Source organism: Carlito syrichta, unplaced genomic scaffold, assembly GCF_000164805.1.
Source record: "Carlito syrichta isolate Samal-C Ts95f unplaced genomic scaffold, Tarsius_syrichta-2.0.1 Scaffold311616, whole genome shotgun sequence".
NCBI lineage: Eukaryota > Metazoa > Chordata > Mammalia > Primates > Tarsiidae > Carlito > Carlito syrichta.
Window position 1 is genome coordinate 1,110,837 of NW_007255712.1, and position 24,913 is coordinate 1,135,749.

Consider the following 24,913-nt stretch of genomic DNA (forward strand, 5'->3'; position numbering starts at 1 on the left):
AGCCTCAGAGCAGGCATGCGACAGCCAACTTGAAAATGCTCATCTCTGTTCCAGATATTTCACAGTAGTAGCAAAAAAAAAAAAAAAGAGGCAGCATATTGCATTAGCACATAAGCATGAAAATGCCATAGCCTATTCACAGAAGACAGGTGCTAAATTATAGAATTGTGCTTTGTTCATATGGTATTTATGACTTTCAAGTTTGTTTGACATTTCAGAAACAATGTGACTAGAGTACATGAATAAAACTGGAATTCTTTCCTTTTTAAAAAATGTACTCTTTATCTCATTCTCACTTCTATTAGAAAAATAAGTAGGGGTAAATTTAGTTGTGTATCTAACAAAATATAAATTACTCATAAGGAAACTAATTAACTGGGTGGAACACATTTTACATTTGTACTTCCAGATTTTACTTTCTCTGATACTTGTGGCTCCCAGTGGCATAAATTTGATAAGTTACTTTGAAAATGAAGTGATCACATTGCAAACAGTAAGCAGAAATTAATAAATAAAGGCATACAGAGAGCTTGGAAGAGCAAAAATAAATAAATAAAACTCACCTCCTTCTGGAACATTTTAGATATTTTAATGCGACAATTTATAAAACAGCTCACTTGGCAGGATAGGGAGTAAGGTGTAGATTTGATGTACTAAATAACCCCCAAACATACCATGATTTTTGGCACTGAAAAGACAAAATATGTATTGCACACACACAAACTGGGGGAAAAAAAATGCTCATATTTAGTAAATAGCTCTTTCCCTCTATTCCAGCATATTTCTACTTTTATTTTAATCTAGTTTTCATTAAAAATTGGATGAGTTATTCTAGCAGTGTGGGTTGAAGGAATTTTAATTAGCTGATTCTTAGGAGAGAAATATATTCTGCAGAAAGTTAATTTAAAACCATAGTGTTTTTCGAAGATATATGTGTGCATATATATGTACATACATGTGTACAAATACACAGTCATGCATTGCAAAATGGTGAGGATTGTTCTGAGAAGTGCATTGTTTAGAGATTTCATTGTTGTATGAACATCAGAGTGTACTTACACAATAGCTTAGTATACTTTAGGTCGTATGGTAGCCTGTCGGTCATAAGCCAAATACCTATATAGTATGTTACTGTATGGAGTACTGTAGGCAATTGTATATATCTAACCATATCTAAACATGGAAAAGATAAAGTAAAAAATATGGTGTGAGAAACAAAAAAAAAGTACACTTGCACAGGACACATCATGAACAGAGCTTACAGAACTGAAAGCTGCTCTGGGTGAGTCAGTGAGTGGTGCGTGAATGTGAAGTTCTCGGACGTTACTCGTACTACTGTTGACTTCATAAACACTATATACTTAGACCACACTTAGTTTATGAAAAATATTTTATCACCAGTAATAAATTGGCCTTAGCTTACTATAACTTTTTAATGTTATAAATGTTTTAATTTTTACAAACTTGCTTTTTTGTAATAACAGCTTAAAACACAAATATATTTTAAAGCTGTAGAAAAATATTTTCTTTTTTTATATCCTTATTATATAAGCCTTTTTCTATTCTTATTTATTGTTTTATTTTTAAACTTTCTTTGTTAAAAATGAAAACATAGACACACACATTAGCCTAGGCCTATACTGCATAAGGTTCATGAATATTGCTATCTCCCAGTGTCACATCTTGTCACTCTGTAAAGTCTTCAGGGGCAATAATACACATGGATCTGTCATTTTCCATGATAACATTTCCTTCTGGAACACCTACAGAAGGACCTGCCTGAGGTTCTTTTACAGTTAACTTCTTTTTTGTATGTAGTAGTACACTCTAAAATGACAATAATAAACACTGTAGTAAATATATAAACCAGTAACATAGTCATTATCATTACCAGGTGTTACGTATTGTACATCATTGTATGTACTATACATTTATATGGCATTGCAGTGTGATAGGTTTATTTATACCACCATCACCCCAAACATGTGAGTAACATGTTGTGTTACAGGGTTATGATAGCTACAACATCACTAGATGATAGGAATTTTTCACCTTTATTATGTTCTTATGGGGCTGCTCTCATATGCAGCCAATCATTGGTCAAAAATTCAGTATGCAGCACACAAAGCTGTATGTACACATACATATTTTATATTCACATATATTGATGTTTGCATATAAAACACAAATATACTAATTTAAATAAGTCCATTACCAATCAAAGTCATGGACATCCCTATAATGGTACCAATAGATGAGAAAACTATACTACATTTAATCTCAATGCCTAGCCTTCAAAGCAACATTTAAACTGCAGCAAATCAGTTCTATTCACAATAGCAAAAACATGGAACCAACTGTGTTGCCCATCGAAGTTGGACTGGATAAAAAAAAAAATGTGTTACATATACACGATGGAATATTATGCAGTCATAAAGAAGGACAAATATATGAACTTTGCAACAATTTGGATGGATTTGGAGTCTATCATACTCAGTGATTTATCACAGAGACAAAGAACAGAGTTCCATATGTTCTCACTCATAAATGGGCCCTGAACAATTATAATGCTATAGGAAGGTGATTGGCAGTAGTGGGAAACTGCCAGGCAAAGGGGGATGGAATTGGCAGTTGAGGGAAACTGCTAGGGGATGGACGGGCATACTTCATCAACAAGAGTACCTACATGATCAATGTTTGTACACCTAACCCTGAATTGTACCCCACATCTTTATAATAAAAATTAAAAAATTAAAAAAATAAAATAAACTGCAGCAAATTTATTTGTGTGAGAATCTAAATTCCTTTATGCTAGCAAGGTATCATTTAAGCATTTATCTCTTTCAAACAGCCAAATACTAAGTCATCAAAAAGATTCTTACAAGTATAAAAAAGTATTTTTAAGCATATTCTAATTACCTAATTCTTTATTGAATACTTTAGGATTCATGAAAAATAAAGATAAAACACAGTATTCTGGAGGATTAAAGTGAGTTATAACAAATAATTGAAAGGGAATCATGTATAATCTTAAGAAAAAGAAATAAAATAGACAAATGAGTTAAGTGAAAGATTCATTTTGTTTTAATTCTGAGAGATCTACATTAACATTAGAAGACTCAGTAGACCTCAACAACATGGACAATAAAAGTGAAAGCAGACAAGTGGTATTACTTCATACTAGAAAGTGTCTGCAATGCCAAGAAATCATCAACAGTGTAGAAACAACCTATAGAATGGTAGAAAAAGATTGTAAATCATACACCTGATAAGGAGTTAATATCTAAAATAAATAAGGAACTCAACTCAATAATTTTTAAAAATAGCCCCATTTAAAAATGAGCCAACTACATGAATAGATGTCATACAAGAAGACATATAAATGACCAACAAGCTTATGAAAGAAATACTCAACATCACACATCTTCAGAGAAATGCAAACTAAAATCACAATGAGTTATCAATTTAACACCTGTTGAAATGACTATTTCTAAAAAGATGAAAAGTCAATGGTGGTCAGAATGTGGAAAAATGTGAACTCTTGGGCACATTGTTGGTGGGAGCATAAAATAGTACAACCTTTATGGAAATACGAAGATTTCTAAAAAAATTAAAAATAAAATTACCATAGAATTCAGCTTCTTAGCTCCTGGGCATAGAGTCAAAGTAAATAAAATCAGTATGTCAAAGAGATATCTGCATTCCTATGTTCACTGCAGCACTATTCACAATAGCCAAGGTGTAGATTCAAACTAGGTGTCCATCAACCAATGAACAACAAAGAAAATGTGATTTACACGTACAATGAAATATTATTCAACCTCTAAAAAAAAGAAAATCCTGTCATTTTTGATAGCATGGATAAGATGGAGAATTTTATGCTAAGTAAAATGCACCAGCTACAGAAAGATAAATATTGCATGATCTCCCTTTTTTGTCGAATCTAAAAATGCTGAATTCACAGAAGTAGAGAATAGAATGGCACGCACCATAGGCTGGGGAAGCAGGAAGCTTGGAGAGACATTGGTCAAAAGATATTTTGGTTAGATAACAGAATCAATTCAGGAAATTTCTTGCACAACATGGTTATTATAGTTAATAACAATGCATTACATTCTTGAAAAATCTCTAAGATAGTAGATTTTAAATGTTCACGGCCCAAAAAAATGACAAGTATGTGAAATAATATATATTTTAATTAATGCAACTTAATCATTCCCTAGGGAGTATATATTTTAAAACATCTCGTTTTACACAATACATACAAACAACTTTTATCTGTCAGTTACACAGATAAATAGTAGAATGGTAATTTCCAGAGTCTGAAAAAAGGGGGAGATGGGGAGTTTCTGTTCAGTGTATGTATATATATATATATATATATATATATATATAGTTTCAGTCATGTCCAAAAAATATTAGAAATATGCTGTATAACAATGTGTATATATTGTACTATATACATAAAATGTGGTTAAAAGGTAGATTTTGTGTTATATATATTTTTATGATAGTGAGAAAAGAAATAATATGATATGAGGGGAAAAAAATCTCAGTACAGATTAAGAAGACATGGCATCAAGAGAACATGAGAAATGGCTTATATTCAAAAGAAATAGAAAAGTACATTTTAGTCACAAACAGCTGGAAGAAAAATACAGTAGATAGAGAGGGATGCTGAGCTATAGTTAAAATGCAAATTTCCAGTACATACTGAGACTTTTATTTTCTTTTCAGAACATTGCAAGCTGAATTAACATGGAACACTGCACTAAACACAAACAGAAATTACATGTGAATGAAAGAATTGCTAAAATTTCAAGTAGAATTATGATCAATTGAATTTAAAATTCACAGACTCCAAAATGCACTAAAAACTTTGGAAATACAGTTATTGTGGTGTGGGTATTATATGGATAAGAGAAGTCAATTTGTCTCAAAATATGCCCTAGACTAAACATTTTGCTTTCAAGGCACACAAGAAAACAGGATGTTAAAGTCCTCATCATGACAAAACAAAATTTAAAATGCTATATGGAGTTGGCCCCTTGAAGAGTAGCATACCCACAGAGATGCCCTAGCCATTCTCCCATAAATTAAGATGCACAGATTCAAAAACTTATTTTTTTAAAAATATTCTTATTCAAAATGAACTCATTATAAAAATAAATAAAGTATAACAATGCAGCAAATCAACACATAGGGAACAACAAACCTTAATTAAACTAGAACAACCTAAAAGATGCCATAACATAATTATTTTTAAATCCTTAAAGAAATTAAATAGAGAAAAATGCATCAAGATACTATAAAAAGCATAAGTAGAAAGTGAGAACGATATGCAATTTCAAAAATAAAATATACACTCATTGATATCAAAAAATCAGCTAAGACGTTCCTAGATTAGACTCAGTCTAAATAAAAGAATTAATTAGCTAGAAGTTACATTTTGGAAAAACAACCAAAAAAAAGCTTTAAAAATTTTTTTTTAATCAACATCTAAATATTAGATTTTTCAATTACAGAATCTCAAAGATAGAGATGATTTTTATCAGCCAGTGAGGAAAAACTTAATTACAAATTAAAACAATTAGTTAGAGAACAGGGTATTTCAGCTGGAATTATGGAAGACTTCTTCAAATGATCGGAAAAAATAATTATCAATATAAAAATATTTTCACCTAAAATAGCATTCAGAATTTAGGATAAAATTAAAGTACTTTAGCCAAAACCAAAAAATTTTAAAACTTAAGTCACTTGCTAGAGAAAAATATTGCAACAAAGCATAGAAAGAAAAATTTAATTGGAATTCAATAGGTAAGTAAAAAAATCACTTAAAAATTTGGTGCACATTAAATTATACTTTCTGTGAAAGCTAAATGGAAGTATAATAATTATTTGTACCTGGAAAAAATTTGAAAGAAGATAAAATTAAACAGTAAAAAATATTACACCAAAAAATGAAACAGAGCTCAGAGTTAAGTATTTTAAGACTGTTGTGTTATTCAGAGGGCAAATAAATATATTTATTATATTTATATAATATTAACTTTGCTAAGTATATTTAAATTGACCATTATAAAAAGTATGCATATATCTTAACAAGCAGATAGGAAAAAAAAAAACTTAATATAATAAAAGACAAAGTAGAAGAATTAAGGAAGAACTCAAAGTAGAAAAAAATTAAAAATAAAATTTAATATTAAGATATACAGAGGCTGTCAAAAAATGTGTAAACATTTTAAGAAAGGAAAAAACTATATAAATACCAATATATACCAATAACATAAGATTAACACCATCTTTTGAGTGAATGTCATACAACACATAACAAAATTTAATTCAACTTAAAAAAAGTAATACATAGATAATATTGCTTAAAATATGTATACTTTTTTGGCATCCTAAATATTTTACAAAATATTAGCTGTTATTATTATACCTTAAACTTGGTTAACATTCAAAAAACAGAGAAGGAAACACCAACACCAAATTTGTTTTATGAGGCCAACAATACACTAATCTAGGCAAAGATGTTATAAATCAAGAAAGTTATGCAGTAATATATCTAATAAATGTGAACAAAATATCATTAACAAAATAATAGTAAAATAAAAGCAAACAATATATATATAAACAAGTTGTGTTATTCTGGGTCTTGGAAGCAGCAGAGGCCAAGACAGGATTAAATATGTATATATTTTATTAGGAGAATGCCTATATTAAAAAATAGGGAAGAGTCAAGAAAGCTTAGGAGAATAGTTAGACAATAATAAACATCCAACTCCAAGTAAGTAGTGGGAAGAGAAGTTTGGTGGAATCATCTTATTCTGCCATGCGTTATAGGACAGAATTGGCAAAGCAGTTGGGGACTATTTTAGTTAACATCAAATTACCAAGTATTTTTACTCCTAGACACTAGTAGTTTGTCTTAATATATCCACCGTATTTATTCATTGGGAAGCATAAGCCTCTTTGAGATATGGCCTTGGCACAAATACTACAATGGATTTTTAAATGCAGTACCTAAACCTTATGGGCAATTAGAATCCCCATAGTAAAAAGCATGTGAGATGCATTCTCATGACTGCTGTAAGAATCATGCATCATGAGCGAGTAGACTTAATGACCCCAAATCAGGAAATCAAAGATGGTTTAAAATAAGCAAAACAACAAATGGGATTCACCTTATTAGTAAAATAAAGTGGATTTAACACATAGAAAGTAATCAATGCAAATAAACATATTAATAGAAACAAAGCATTTTTAAAAAATTAGCACCCATTAATTTAAAAAGTGTTCTGCAAACTAAAAATAGAAACCAATTTTTTCAATCAAGTAAAGAATATTTAATAAAAACCTAGAGCTAACATTGTACTTAATGGTAAAATATTAACTTTTTCTTCTTGTTTGAAAAAAAGGCAAGAATTTCTAATAAATCATGTGTATTTAATATACCAAAAAACCTGAACAATGACTTTCAGTATATAGGGCAAGGAAAATGTATACAAAGCATGAAACTCTAAAAGGAAAAAGTAACACATTTTTACTTATATATAGCATGTTTGCTTAATATAGAAAATCCTAAGAAATCCACAAACAAGAGCTAGTAAATGAATTATCCAGGTCATAAGCAAGGTTAATAATGAAAATCAATTGTTTTTATATACTGGCAACAATATTGGAAAATAAAGTTTTTGAAATTATTTTACAATAACCTGAAATTATATGGTTACAGGTAAATAAGTTTAACAAGACATGCAAGTTTTCTAGACTACAAACTCTAAAATATTTAGAGAAAATAAAGAACTAAATAAATAGAAATAAATGTCATGCTAATGAGTTGAAAAACTCAAAATTGTAAAATTTTTATTCTATACAAATCAATGCATGTATTCAGATTATCCCTTTTAAAAATATTCATTTTTTTAAAATTGACTAACAGTTTACAAAAATTTTATGGAAATGCAAAAGACATAGAAAAGTCAAAGAGATGAGCACTAAACATGAACGCTTTTCTCTTACTTAAATTCCTAACTGTGAGATTTGGGGAGTTACTGCCTGTTAAGCACTGGCCTAAAATGGTTTTATTTCCTCATTTTTTCCAACCTGACCCTGGCATAGCATCACACAACAAACAAAGAAGGACATCGAAGTATCTTAAGGTCCCAAAAAGCCACTGCAGATTACCAGGCAACCAGGGAGACTTGTAAGACGTTTGTCTATTCTCTATGAAGTCTGTCACAAATATGACTTCATCTGCATGTCAACAAACCTAGAGTTTTCAGCCCTCTGTCTTATCAAAACATCTTAACTTCATCTACATATCAACAAACCAGGAGTTTTCCATCCCCTTATCTTTACAAAGCATATCCTCTACTGATTCTACCCAAATTCCTTGGATAGGAACTACAAATTATTGGTCATGAAATCTTTACACTACCAATAACCTGCAACAATCCCCACCCATTAGAAATGTTCCTCTTTCCTGGGCCAAATCAATGAAAATCTCACATATATTGATTTATGGTTTTTGTAACTTTTGTTGCCTTAACACTGTGAATAACCAAGTCACCCTTTGGCCACAGTGAGTACATGTTCTCAGAATCTCCTAAGAATAGATGTATCCAAGTTAAGTCCTCAAGTTTGGTTCAAGAATAAACCACCTTAAATATTTTATAGTTTTGGCATCTTTTAGTCAACAGAGATTTATAAAACATAAAAGACAAAGTCAAAATACTAATTTTACCTGATCTTAAAATTTACAGCTACCACAGTAGCTTTACAAGAGACTATAGTGTTGCTAAAAGGATAGAAATATAGATTAATAAAATATATAGAGTCTATAAATATATACATGTGAATTGATTTTTTTTACGAAAATTCCAAAGCAAAGATTCCAACACAATTCAGTAGGAAAAGGAAATGGTTCTATGAGCAACTGAACATTTGGAAAACAAATGTACTTTGAAACTGAATTTAAAATAGATCAGGACTATACATAAAAGTTGCAACTTAAGCATAGCAAATCAAATATACAGAATTTTGTGCCCAACTCTTGGAAATCCTTCTTTATTTTTAATCTCAAGCAAACCAAACATTTATCATAATTGATACCAAAAGAGTCTCAGCAAATTTGAGAGTCAGTTTCCTCCAGACTGTGTTCTCTGCTCTTGCTGGAATTACATATAAAAAATTTAAAATTAAAAACACATATAAACACACACATATATATAAAATGTTAACATTTAAAATTAACTTGCAAATGCTAAAAAAATTTACAAATAGATAAAAACAAAAATTCTACACATCAAAACCAGCTACTGAAGTATTTAAAGGACACTGAAAACTTTAACTTGCTGGGCTCAGTGGCTCAGCCTGTAATCTCGCACATTGGGAGCTGAGGTGAGTGAATTGCCTGAGCCCGCGGGTTCGAGATCCACCTGGGCAACTTGGTGAGACCTCATCTCTACAATAAATCAAACACTTAGCCAGGTATGGTAGTGCATGCCTGTAGTTCCAGCTACTTGGAGGCTGAGGCGGAAGGATCGCTGGAGCCCAGCAGGTCAAGGCTGCGGTGGCCAAAGTGGCCACTGCACTCCAGTCTGGGTGACAGAGTGAGACTCCAACTCAAAAAAAAAAAAAAAAAAAACAAGAAAGAAAACTTTAACTGGATGTTAGAAAAGAAGAAATGCCAACTCTCTATTCTTTATGAATATAATTTAAGAAGTTAGAAAAGAAAAATAAATGACTTGAGGGTGGGACAAAACGAGGACAATACCTGTCCGAGTGTGAGAGTCTCTGCATTGATGAGTGTATAAGATGTAATTTTTGTCCATTTGTGTGTGCAAATGAGTGAGTGAATACCCAATTGAGGGGAGACATGGCATCAAGTGCCCAACGGCCCCCTGCAGAGGCAGCTAGAATTTTCCACTGCTCTGAATTTGGTATCTGTCACACACAGAATGATCCACCATTTCTGGGGCAACTCTTGGGAAGAGGCAGCAGAGACCAGCTGCCTCTGGACACCTGGTACCCAGCTCACACCACCACATGTGGCAATGACTGGACACTGACAGGGGGGACAGTGGAGAAGACAGAGGAAGGCGATCATAAACTGAGCCCAGCAGAAGGATAAAATGTTGGTGGACACCAATTTGATGCCAATTTCTCTGTTCTAAAGTTATGTGAGGACTTTCGCTAGTTCCCCAATTCTGGGCAGCCTGCATCCAAGAACCAAGAGGTGATCTCCACACCCCTCTGGGATCACCAGGGCAGATACTCCAGATGCATCATAACAGAGAGACAGAAGACTCACTCCCCACATTGGATCAAGCATGGGGGGACATGAGTAGTGGGAATGGGAGACCTAGCAGTGGCCAAGTTGGGGTAAGACTTGGAGTCACTTCCATTCCCCCAGCAGTTTGCGGAGCATCCGACCCATGTGGAGAGCAACCTGACTGGCCTATGGGCTGAGAGCAGAGGGGAGGGGCTAGAGACCAGAGCCCACTTCCTACCACCACCAAAATGTGAAGAGAGAGGGAGGGAGGGAGAGAGAGAGCGACAGAGGGGGGGGAGGGAGGGGGAGAGGGTGAGGGACAGAGATTCCAGAAACAGCCACAAGAGAACGATTTTTTCCCCTTTTTTCTCTGCTCTCTCCACACATAGCTTTATGTGAGAATTTTCTGTTTTGACCTGTTCCTATTTCTCCCTCATTTTTGTTTATGGCTGTATTTGAAGGAGGTGCACATTTGATATTTTTTGGTTTTGTTTTTTGACAGTTCATTTGTTTGTGTGCCTGACTGTTTTCCTTCTCCTTCTTTCTTATCATCTCCCTTTGTCTCCTTTCTTCCTTTCACCATCCTTTTTATTTTTCTTACCTCACTTTGGTTTTAGGGGGCATATATCTGTTCCCACCACACGGACAGATTGCAAAGTGGTGAGAAGTGGGTTCCAGAGGCCCATACCCCAGTCAATGGATACTGTGATCTGCAGAAAGATTCTGAACCATAGCTCTCCCCATTATTCCTTAATCAAATCTCAAAACTGCAAAAGGACTGCACAGCCCTCCCACCCCCGCACCAGTCTGACTTCAAAATTGAACAAATCCAAAGGACTTACATAAGGAAGAATAGGGGACTGAGCAAACAGAAGTAAACACTACTCCCCATCACTGAACAACAGAATTAAAGAGGTGGGGGAAATGGGGGAGGGACTATAACAAATGAAGAAGAACCAAAGGAAGAACACACGTACCCCCCCCCCCCCAGACTCCTGGGAACACAGCACTTGAGAATACAGACTTCAGAACTCAAACAATGAAGAGCCCAGAATAACTGGTCTAAAATCACAAACCCAGATTTCAAGATATTAATAGAGAGAATTAATAGAAATAAGGAGAGACAAGAGGAAAGAATTAAGGAATTGATAACTGAGATTACAGTAATAAATAATGCAGTAAATGAAATAAATAACAAACTGATAAACATGGAAAGCAGAATTAACCAAGCAGGAGAAAGAATCTCATAGCCTGAGGACCAAAATATGAAACTAACTCAAACGGTTAAAAACATAGAAAGGAAGCTTAAAAAGACAGAACAAAGCCTCCAAGAGATGTGCAATTATAACAAAAGGCCAAACTAACTCTTAATTGCCATTCGTGAGGCAGATAGGAAGATAGAGACCATTCTGGAACAAACATTCCATGAAATTTTCCAGGAAAACTTCCTTTATCACATCAGAGACATGACCATTCAAACAAAAGATATTAAGAGATCCCTTACAAGGCATTCAATGAGAAGACCAACTCCTAGACACAGTAATTCACTTACACAAAGTAGGCATAACAGAAAAAAATCCTAAAGGCAGTGAGAGAGAAAGGTTAGACTACCTACCAGGGAAGACCAATTAGATAGCAGCAGACTTGTCTACAGAAACACTACAGCCATGAAGAGACTGAAGTCCAATCTTCAAAGTTGTCAAGGATAAACAATTCCAACCAATAATTTTCTATCCAGCTAAGGTTCATCAGTGATGGAGAATTAAAATACTTTCAAGACATCCAATCCTTAAGAGTTTATGCTGCCTCAAGATCAGCTCTACAAGAGATACTTAAGAAGGCATTAACCAAAGAAAAAAGAAAAGATTGACCACGTTCTTCCCAAGAATCCAGAAAAACAGAGAATCAACACAGCATGCAATGTGACAGCACTCATATATCAACCTTCCAATGAAAAGAAAAACAAGAATAACAATAAAAACAACAAATAACTCTATAAGAGCCTCATGACAGGGATGAACTTTCATATTTCAATAACCAGCCTTAATGTGAATGAACTAAATGCACCACTGAAAAGACATATAATGGCAAACTGGATAAAAAGATACAACTTTACAATTTCCTGTATTCAGGAAATAATCTTACAAAGTTAGAGGATCGAAAACAAATTTTCAGGTGAACAGGTCACAAAAGAAAGCAGAAGTCATGATCTTAATATCAGACAAAACAATCTTTAAGCTATCAAAAATTTTAAAAGATGAAGAGGAGCACTACATAATGATATAATGGTGAATACATCAACAAGAAATATCCATCCTAAACATATATTCACCAAACACAGGAGATCCAACTTTTATAAAGCTGCTGTTAAGAAAATGAAATAAAAGATATTGACTCTGACACTATCATAGCTGAGTACTTAAATACCCCACTAATAACCGTAGATAGATCATTGAGGCAAAAAATCAACAAAGAGATTCAGAACCTCAACTTGATGCTTGATCAAATGGACTTAATGGATACCTACCGAACACTCCAACCAACTACCATGGAAGATACATTCTACTAGTCACCACACAGATCGTACTCCAAGATCGAGTACATCTTCAGACATAAATCAAGCATAAACAAATTTGATAGGTCCAAATACTGCCATGCACCTTTTCAGGCAACAATGGAATAAAAATAAACGTCAACATTAACAAAAACTTCCCCGAAACCCACAAAGACATGAACACTAAGCAGCATGATGCTGAGCAACTCCTGGGTCAGCAAAGAAATCAAAACAGAAATGAAAAGATCCTTGGAAAAAAATAAAAATGAAGAAGCATCTTATCAAAACCTCTGCAGTGTCATGAAGGTCATATAAAGAGGGGAATTTATATATCTATAAACACACATTAAAAAAATAGATCACAAGTTAACAGTTTAACAGATTACACAAGGGAACTGGAAAGACAAGACCACCAAAACCCTAACTTCAGCAGAATAATCCAGAACACCAAAGTAAAAGCTCAAATATAGAGCATAGATGACAAAAATATCATAGAAAAAAAAACACAACAAAACAAAAAACTGGTTCTGTGAAAGAATAAACAAGATTGATGGACCACTAACCAGACTGACCAAAAAAGAGAAATAGCCCAAGTGAACACAATCAGAAATGCAAAATTATCAAAGACTACTATGCACACCTATATGGAAACAAATTCGAAAACCTAAATGAAATGGAGGAGTTTGGCCTGGCTTGCTGGCTCAACCTGTGATCCCAGTATTTTGGGAGATGGAAGCAAGTGGATTGCCTGATCCCATGGGTTTGAGACCAGTCAGGCAACTTGGAGAGATCTCATCTCTACAATACATCAAAAATTAGTCAGGTGTGGTAGCACACCTGCAGTTCTGGCTACTTGGAAGGCTGAGGTAGAAGGATCACCAGAGCTCAGCAGGTCGATGCTGGGGTGGCCATGAGTGTGCCACTGCACTCCAGTCTAGGCAACAGAGAGAGACTCCATCTCAAAAAAAAGAAAAGAAAGAAAAAAAAGAAATGAAGGACTTTCTGACATCACCCAATATCCCAAGGTTGAAATAAATAATTGAGATAACAACCCAGGAAATTGACTCTGCCATAAGAAAACTAAGTGCAAAAAAATGTATGAATCCAATGACTTTGCAGTGGAATTCTACAAAACATATAAGGAGGAGCTGACACCAATCCCATTAAAAGTATCCCAGGCAATCAAGAGAAACAGAACCTTCCCAAATCATTTTGTGAAGGTAACATCACATTGATACCAAAATCGGGCAATGATTCAACAAAAATAGAAAACTACAGGCCAATTTCTCTTATGAATATAGATGCAAATATTATCCACAAGGTTCTAGCTAAGCAGATCCAAAGAACATCTCAAAAGTCATCCACCATGACCAAGTAGGCTTCATTCCCGGAATGCATGATGGTTCAACATTCACAAAACCATAAGTGTAATTAAATAAATCCATAGATATAAAAACAAGAACAACATAATTATATCATTAAACACAGAAAAAGCTTTCAATAAAATTCAGCATACTTTCTTGATAGAAACCCTTGAACACCTAGGCATAGAGGGAACATACCTCAAAATAGTAAGAGCCAGCCGGGTGTGGTGGCTCAAGCCTGTAATCCCAGCATTTTGGGAGACCTTGGCAAGAGGATTGCCTGAGCCCGCAGGTTCAAGACCAGCCTGGGCAACATGGTGAGACTGCCTATGTACAATAAAAATCAAAAAATTAGCCGGACCTGGAAGTGCACACCTGTAGTTCTGGCTACTTGGAATGCTGAGAAGGAAGGATTGCTGGAGCCGCGCAGGTTGGCACTGGGGTGGCCTAAGTGTGCCATTGCACTCCAACTTGGATGATGGAGTAGGACTGCAACTCAAAAAAAAAAACAGGATAGTAGGATCCATCTATGGTAAATCCAAAGCCAACATATTGCTAAATGGACAGAAATTGGAAGCATTTCCCTTGAAAATCAGAACAAGACAAGGCTACCCACTCTTACCCCTCATGTTCAACATAGTGTTGTAAGTCCTAGCTAGAGCAATCAGACACAAGAAGGTTATCAGGGATATCCAAATAGGAAAAGAGAAAATGAAATTATCTCTCTTTCCTGATAATATGATTCTGTACCTTGAAAATTCAAGGCATTCTGTCAAAAACCTCTCTGCACTGATAAAGGACTTTGGCAAAGTCTCAGGGTGCAGAATAAATGTGCAAAGGAAGTCACATTCTTATATACCAACAGCAAACAGGTAGAGAACCAGATAAAAAGCATAATCCCATTCACAATAGTCACACACACACACAAATAAAACTGAAATGCATTGGCATCTTCCTAATCAGAGAAATAAAAGACCTTTACAATGAAAACTATAAAACTATGCTCAAATAAACCAAAGAAGAAAAAACAAATGGAAAAATAGTCTATACTCATGGCCAGGAAGAATAAACATTGTTAAGATGCCCATCCTATCAAAGACAGTCTATAGATTTAATACAATACCCATTAAATTATCAACATCATTCTTCTCAGACCAGGAAATAGCAATACAGAAATACATATGGAAACATAAAAGATCGAGACTAGCCAAAACAATTATTAGCAAAAGAAACAAAGTGGAAAGTATCATATTTCCAGACCTTAAACTCTACTATAAGGCTACAATAAGCAAAGCAGCCTGGTATTGGTACAAGAACAGTCATATCAACCAATGGAACAGGATAGAGATTCTGGAAGCAAAACCTCAATTTCTCAATCAACTCATATTTGACAAAGCCTCCAACAACAACCACTGGGGGGAGAAGAACCTATTTAGTAAAAGGTGCTGGGAAAACTAGGTGGCCACATGCAGAAGATGGAAACAGGACCCCTACCTATCACCATACACAAAAATCAACTCTAAATGGATCGAAGACCTAAATGTAGAACCTCAAACAATAAGAATTCTAGAAGAAAACATAGAAAGCACTCTTAGGCTCATTGAATCAGGCCACCAATTCCTGATCAATTTTTCAAAAGAGAATGCCATAAAAGTGGAACCTCATCAAACTGAAAAGCTTCTTCAAAGCAAAATAAACCATCAATAGAGTGGGGAGATATCCCTGCAAATTGGGAGAAAAAAAAAATTATCAACTGTATATTTGACAAAGGCCTAACATCCAGAATCTACAAGGAACTTAAACACGTCAACAGGAAAAAACACAAACAATCCTATTAAAAAGTGGGCAAAAGATCTGAATAGACACTTCTCAGAAGACGACAAATAAGCAATCAACAGATACATGAAAAAATGCTCAGCCTCACTAATGATCAAAGAAATGCAAATTAAAACCACACTGAGATACCACTTAACTCCAATCAGGATGGCCACCATTCATAACTCAAAAAACAATAGACATTCGCAAAGATGCAGAGAAAAAGGAAGACTTCTACATTGCTGGTGGGAATGGAAATTAGTACAACTGTCAAAAACGGTATGGCAATTCCTAAAAAATCTAAAAACTGACCTTCCATATGACCCAACAATCTCCCTTCTAGGAATATACCCAGAAGAACTCAAATCATTCTACGAAAAAGATACCTGTACGTGCAAGTTTATCATAACATTATTTACAGTAGCAAAAACATGGAACCAACTGTGCTGCTCATCCAAAGTGGACTGGCTAAAGAAAATGTGGTACATGTACACAATGGAATATTAAGCAGCCAAAAAGAAAGACAAAATTATGGACTTTGCAGCAACTTGGATGAATTTAGAGTCTATAATAGTCAGTGATCTATCACAGAAACAAAGATCTGAGTTCTACACGTACTCACTAATAAGCAGACCCGGAACATCTGTCATCATACTATAAGAAAGTGATTGGCAGTAGTGTGACACTGCTGGGGGATGTGACATACTACATCAATAAGAGTACCCGATTTCAAACCAGGCGAAGTGGGAACCAAAAGGAGGCCCAGGCTTTACTGTATGATGACCACCTAACCCTGAATTGTACCCCACATCCTAAAAAAAAGACTATACCTCCAAAATGTAGAGTAAAACAATAAGATTGGAAATATATTGGGAGATAATGAAATAGAAAAAGATATAATGATAAAAATCAATAAAATCAAGAGAAATATAGTTGTAATGGGCATATAACTATAAAATCAAATATAACCAAAGCCCTGAATACCCACCGTACATACATAATATAAAGAATCTTTTGTTCATGTTTAAGGGGATAATTGTAGAATAATTATTTTAGCAGCAATTTTTGTACTAAAAATTATTCTATCTATGAGAGGTAGAATAGATAAAATGCACTTTATTTTAACCAGGGAACACTGTTCAGAAATGGAAAGATCCAAGAATCGTTACATGCGTCAAGAAGGATGAGTCTCAGTTAAGAATGAATAAAAAAAGTCAAAAAAAGATATGTTTAAAAAATAAAGCAATTTTTATAAAATTGAAATAATGCAAAACTAAATATTTGACTTGAAACCATACTGACCTATATAATTCAACAATAAAATCACAGAAATTATGAAAATAAAATAAAATTCATTTTACTGTTATTTCTAGAGGGAAGAAAAAGAAACAATATTTTACAAGTCCATATGACTCATACAATCATTTCTCCTTTTGAATTATTCTTTAAACAGTGAGTTTAGTAGGTTTCACAAAGCTCAATAAAATTATTTGTTGTAAAAATATTGGATTTTATTGGGATAATGTTATTTTTCCTTGGGAAATACACCCTTTTTTGTGTAGTTTCTAATTATATAAAAATTACATGCTGATTGTGAAATAATTGTAGCTACGTGAAGGTATACAAATGAAAGTAGATGCAAACTGAAATCGCAACACCTGGAGAAAACAGCCATCAGCATTTGGGGACTGTACTTCAATGCCTCTCTTCACGCACGTGCACATGATCTCTTTTACAATGAGAGATAATCCTTCCAATTATACTGTGCCTGGTGGACACCTTTTGAGGGCCAGGCACTTGGAAATGCAGCTTTACTTGTCCCTGGGAAAGTCTCTTGGTTCTAACATCTGTAACATCGAATAAATACTTATTTAATGTGTATCTGTTTTGAAACACCCACAAGTCTTGTGTTTAAAGGAACAAAAACAGATTTACATATCGGCCTGAAGGTTTAAACGTGGACTCTCTGCAAACACAGGCATAGGCAATTCTAACATTGGGGACATTCCAAGGAAAATGCCCTGCCCCTGGGTACACAAATTGAAATTCATGAACTATCAACAGGAGTTTATCTTCGTTGCCCTATGGGAGGAAAATGAAGGGAAAGTAATGGAAGGGTAATGAGCAAAGCAAAGCTTCAATAGTAGAAAAGGAAAAATTGCATTTTCTTTCTCTCCACTCAATTAAGTGCATGTGTGCGCGTGCACATGTGTGCCCAGGCATATATCTGAGTAAGAGAAAAACATGATCATTCTAAATTATCTTCCTTAATATGAAGAAAAATATAAAGTGATTTAAAAACCTGTGATGACAATAATAATAGTTATAACATTTGCGTTTGTAGACTGCTTTATAGATTTTCAGAAATTTAATTTACACTTTTTCATTTGATCCAAACATGAGTCATTTGAGGTGACAAAGTGTATATTAGACATTCAAGGAATTAAAAATCTGAGGAAAAAAAATGTGGTGAGTTTATTTTTTTTTTTCTTTTTTAGGGGGGATTTATTCAAGGTCACAAAGCTGCTTATGTCAGAATGAGTACTAAAACCATCACATCAAGTTGGCTGATGTGCTGTTTACAGTTCTTTCATGCTGAGGAACATAGATATTTTCTTTAAATCAAACCAAAGTGAGGCTCAAATTTTACCTGTACAATAATCATTTGTATACCTAACCCTAAATTGTACCCCACATCTTTAAAAAATTTTTTTAAATAAAATCTGCAAAGAAAACTTATTTAACAAAATATATTTAAATGCAATTGAATTTCAAATTCTACTGACATATTTAATAATTTTAGATTACAAACTTAATTAAATGGGTATTGCAATTTAAATATTTGCAAACATTTTATATAAACATTTTATGTATTACAAGCACAGCTTTTGAGTGATGACAAGAATTTTAGACATGTCAATCTAATTCCATTTAAAATAAAAAACCACAATTTTAAAAGAGTGTAAGTTATCCAAGCTCATGTGGATACAAAGACATCTATAATGTAGTTTGACCAATATATAGTGCAATAGTAATGATAAAATGAAATACATGTGTGTGTTTGTATGATGAATTACATAATATATTGGTTGAATTATATAATACTAACACATTTGATGATTTATTTACTCTATTATGTCTATTCCATAGTACTTAAAATTGTGAATTTTTTTCTAGCATTATTGAGATATAATCAGTAAATAAAAATTATATATAACTATTTTGTACTATGTGATGTTTTGATATATGTCTGCATTGTGAAATTTTTACCACATTCTAACTAAACAACAGATTAATAGCCTCACACAGTTATTTTTTCCTGTGGCAAGAACATTTAAAATCTACTCTCCTAGCAATTTCCCTGTACACAATAATTTATTATTAACTATAATCACCATGTCATACAAACATCTCTAGAACTTACTCATTTTGCCTACTTGAAACTTTGTACCTTTTGACTAACATCTCCCCATTATTGCCCACAGCCCTTACCAACTACCGTCATATTCTCTTTCTATGAATTTAACATTTTTAGATTTAACATATGAGAGATCATGCAGTAATTTTATCTTTCTGTTCATTACTTATTTCACTTAACATAATGTCCTCCAGCTTTATGCTGTCACAAATAACAAGATTTTCTTCTTTTTTAAGGATGCATAATATTTTTGTGTTTATATATGTATACATGTATGTGATACATGTATCCTATACACAGATAGACACCCACCCCATTTTCTTTAGACATTCATCTGTAGATGGACGCTTAGGTTGCTTATATACCTTGACTATTATAAATAATGTCACAATGAACACAAGAACCTTTATCTGTAAATTGTTTTTGTTAAACTTATATACAGAAATGTGCTCATCATATATATAAACCTTATGAATTTTATCAAATAGACCACATCAAGTAATATAAACACACTTAGAGTAAGAGTCAGGTTATTATCACATTTTCAGAATCCTTGGCCAGGCATGGTGACTCATACCTGTAATCTCAGCACTTTGGGAAGCTGAGGCAGGAGAATTGCTTGAGTCCAAGAGTTCAAAAGAAGCCTGGGCAACATAGTGAGACCTTATCTCTACAAAAAATTGGAAAAGTTAGTTGTGCATGGTGTGCAAGCTTGTAGTCCCAGCTACCAAGAAAGCTAAAACAGAAAGATCACCTAAATCCAAGAAGTTGAGGCTGTGATAAGCTGTGATCAAGCCACTGTACTCCAGCATGGACAACAGAGTGAGACACTGACCCCTCCCCCTCCTCTCCCCCCAAAAAACAGAACCCCAGAAATTCCTTCCTCCTCCATAAGTCACGAAGCACCCATTTATCTGAGCTTGAACAACAAAGAAAAATGAGTTTTACCTATTCCTAATAATAGTATATATACAAATATATAAAAATACATAAAGATACAAAAATACATAAACTAATGTATATAATATAGATACATTATATATAATATATAATAAGCATGTTTGATTGAATTTTTCACTCAACACTGTGCTTATGAGATTAATTCTTGTAGTTGCATGGCATTACATGTGGTAAAAGCATAATTATTGAAATTCATTTAACCATTGATAACTGTTTGGATGTCTCTAATTTCTGGCAATTTACTCCACAATAGTACAAAATAATGCTGGTACAAAAATTTCATACATGACTTTTGATGGACACAAATATACATTTCCATTAGACCTATTTCTAGAAATAAAATGGCTTGATCATTGCCATTTCACTTTTAATGGCTATTGGCAAACAGATACCCACAGTACTATACGGCAGAATTTGCTGATCTAAATCCTTGAAAAATGTGATGCTTGGTATTCTTTAAAATAGTGAGTCTTCCTATTCACAAGTCTGTCATATACTTTCACTTATTTGGTCTTTGTAAATTTTTCTCATGTTTTATAATTTTCACTGTAGTTGAGTTGTACAGGTATCATAAGACACTTTAAAGCATTAAATGTAATTGATATAATAAATAGAATAATTTAAAATTTTAAATGTACATTTATTTGTTGCAGGAATATAGTAAATACAAATGATTTTATTATGTAGACTTATTTATTTTGAAATAATTACAGATTCAGGTGCATTTGTAATAAATAATCCAGAAAAATCTAATACATTCTTTTTCCAGTTACCCCAAAAGAAACACTTGACAAGATGAGCACGAAATCAAAACCAATATCTTGACATTTTTCCAGTAAAGCATATGAGAGCTACATTACCAGAACAATCCTTCATGTTGCCTCTTTATCCACTTCCCTTTATATTTTCATTCCTTACTCCTGACATTAAATGACAATCTATTCTACTTTAGTATAATTTTATGTTTTGGTTTGGGATCAGATATTAACTCATTCTTAAATGTTTGATAGAATTTTCCAATAAAAATTTGTGTCTAGAGTTTTGTTTTGTTTTGTTTTGGGTTTTTTTAGGAGCTTTTTTACTACTCAATTTGATATCCATTTTTTAGTGTTTTATTATTTTAAGGATGTGGGGTACAATTCAGGGTTTGGTCTACAAATATTCATTATGCGGTACCCTTGTTGATGAAGTGTTTCCCCCCTCCCCTGGCAGATTTCCACTACTGCCAATCCCACCTCCGATCCCCGGCAGTTTCCCACTACAGCCAATTCTTTTCTTATAGTATTATGATAATTGTTCAAGGTTCGCTTATGTTTATAGGACTATTCAGATAATCCGTTTCATTTTGTTTGAGTTTAAGTAGTTAATGTTTTTCAAAATATTGTCCAAATTCTCAGCAGGCAAATTTATGAAGATAAAATTATTAATAGTATGTCCTTATTTTATTTTTAACAGTTGAAGAATCTGTAGTGTTATCTCCTGTTTTATTCCATATATTGGAAATTGTGTTGTTTTCATATATTTGTTAGTATTGTTAAAGTCTGTTAATTTTTCAGTTTTTTGTGGAACCAGTGTTTTATATTTATTTTTAAAATTGTCTTTCTCCTTTCATCTTTATTAATTTATTGTTTTTTCTTCTCATATCACTTGGTTCATTTTACTCTTCCGATTTCTTAAAAGAGAGAATTAAGTTATTGATTTGAGAACTTTCTTTTTATAAATTTCTCTTGAAGTAGTATGGTGGATGTAGTCCTTTACTTTTGATATGTTGTATTTTCATTTTCCTTCAGCTTCATACATTTTAAAAATTCCCTTTGAGATTATTCATTGACCTATTCATTATTTAGAAATGTGATGTTTAATTTTCTGGTGTTTGAAGATTTCTCATCTGACACTTCTTGTCAGATTACATATTCTGTATTACAATAAATCTTTTAAATTTGTCAAGATTTGTTTAATGGCATATACTAGGATCTATTGTTATGCATTTTCCATGGATACTTGAAAATAATGTATTCTATGTTGGGTGCAGTAATTCATTAATGTATTCATTAGATTTTGCTAGTTAATGGAATTGTTGAGTTCTATTTATTTGTTGATTTTCTCTTTGAAATTTCTATCAGGTGCTGATTGGCGGGAGTTAAAGTCTTCAACTAAAATTTTAAATTTGTCTCTTTTTTCATTCAGTTCTATCAGTTTTGCTTCATGTTTTTTTAGGCTCTGTTGTTCTGTGTGTATTAATTTAAGATTGCTATTTCATGCTGGTATATTGTTTATTTTATTTTTATGTAATAGTCTTCTTTATCTCTAGTAATTTTGTTTTCCTTGAAGTCACTCCTGCTTTTTAAAATTAGTTTGCATAGCATTTATTTTTCCATGATATATAGTTTTCCATCATCTTACCTTCAAACTAACTAGTTTAGTGTATTTGGATTAAGCTTCTTTTACACAGATTGTTGTTGAATAATAATTTTTATTCACTCTGGCAATTTCTGTTGGTAAATGTATGAATGTAGACCATTTACCTACCTATTGTCATGTTTGTGTTTAAGTCTGGCATTTTATTATTTGTCTTTTTCTATTTTATCATCCTCTCTCTCTCTTTCATTTTTCTATTTAGCTTTTCTTGATTCCTGTGGGTTACTTGAAAATTTAAGGACTCCATCTTGATTTTTGCATAGTGCTCTTGAACATATTACCATACATAATTTTCTAGTGAGTCCCTAAGTATTGTAATATACATATGTAAATTATTACAATCTGTCGTTACCCATGTCACTCTACTTTATAACTTCTATTTCTCTGCTGATACCTTTTCATTAAAAAAAAATTATGCCAGAAAACTTTGTAATTGCTTATAACTACATTTTTATAATGATTGTTTTAAAATATTTTCTAGATAATTCTAAAATCTGATTTAATTTGGTGTTGGCATTTGTTGTCTCTTCTTATTTATGGTATATATGATTTTTCTGGTTCTTGAGTTGAGGACTGATTTTTAATTGTATCCTGGAACTTTGAAATTATAATGTAAGACTCTAAATCTAATTACATCATTTATTTTAGGCAGATAGTTCTCTTGCTGAGGTGTAGTATTTAGGGTCGTCTGAGTGTGGATGTTCAGTTTTCCATTGGGTCCCACATCAAGGGGATTGACTCACATTGCTATGTTGCTGCAGGCTGGAGGCAGATACTCAGGTTCTCAATATCCCCTAATCACACCAAGAGACTTAGAGGTAGAAGCAGAGTGCTCACTATTTCTATCTTCCACCACTTGCTTAGCATCATTGCTTCTGAGTGGAGATGGAATCTCAGCTCACTACCAGAATCCTGCTAAGAGGAAAACAAATTAGCATGCCTGCTTTTAACAGGCAAGGAATGGAAAACCAACTACCTGACCAGCCTTGCAGACTCCCATTTGAAAAAAGGTAACAAGACTACCTGACCAAGCATGGTGGCTCATGCCTGCAACCCTGGTGCTTTGGGAGGCTGAAACAGGAAGTTGGCTTGAGGCCTGGTATTCAAGACCGGCCTGGGCAACATAGCAAGACTCTGTCTACAAAATAAAATAAATAAATAAGTATAATTTTTTAAAAAACACATTTTAAAAAAGAATACTCGTTGCTTAAAAAAGAATACTCGTTGAGTGGAAAATGGGTGGCCAGCTCCTTGTACAACCTGCCAATATTATTCCAGGAGCAGAAGAATTGAAGAATCACCTTATTCTGTCAGCAGTGGATAGATAATCACCTGCCCACTCAGTGCTGCCAACACTTACCAGGTAGCTGATTTCCACCAGACGTATATGAAAGATTAGTTCTCTGCGTGTCACTACAGGTTCAGTAAGGTAGAAGAATCTGAATATTGCCTGCTTTTTCCAAGAGAGGAACAGAAGATTAATTCCTTATTTCATCCTGCCAAAGCCACTCAGGGAATATGTGGGTAGAGAGAACTGGTTCATGTTTCCACCAGCAGAGGAGTAGGGTCAAAAATCAGCTCCATGCTCAATGCCACTGGAACCACAAGAGGAAGGCATGATTTCTCCTTTGGTGTTAGGATGAAGGAAAGCGACTGCTACCAAAAAGGTTTGCTGTTGTTAGGTCACTCCTTTCCCAGTGTGTTGTCTAGGAAGAAACAAGTTTTCTTTAGACTTTTCCCTGACCATGCCCATTGACAATTCCAGGTTTGAGACTTCTGCGGTGCTTTGTCTGGGATATATGAGAAGGGGTCACTTCTGTGTTGTTCTTAAATCTCAAGGCTTTTAGGCAATCAGTCTTCCTCTTTGCATCATTTTAGGGACATTCCATGTTGGGTTCAAGTTTTTGTTGTCATTTTAAGATTTTAAGCTTCATTTAGTATTTTATTTTAAAATACATTTTAAGTGATAGAATGAATTTTAAAACACTAGAAATGTTCATGTTTTTAAATTAATTCTACAATATTTTCAAAGAAAGTTACACCAATTCTTTATTTTTTAAAGATGTGGGGTACAATTCAGGATTAGGTATACAAGTAGTCATCAT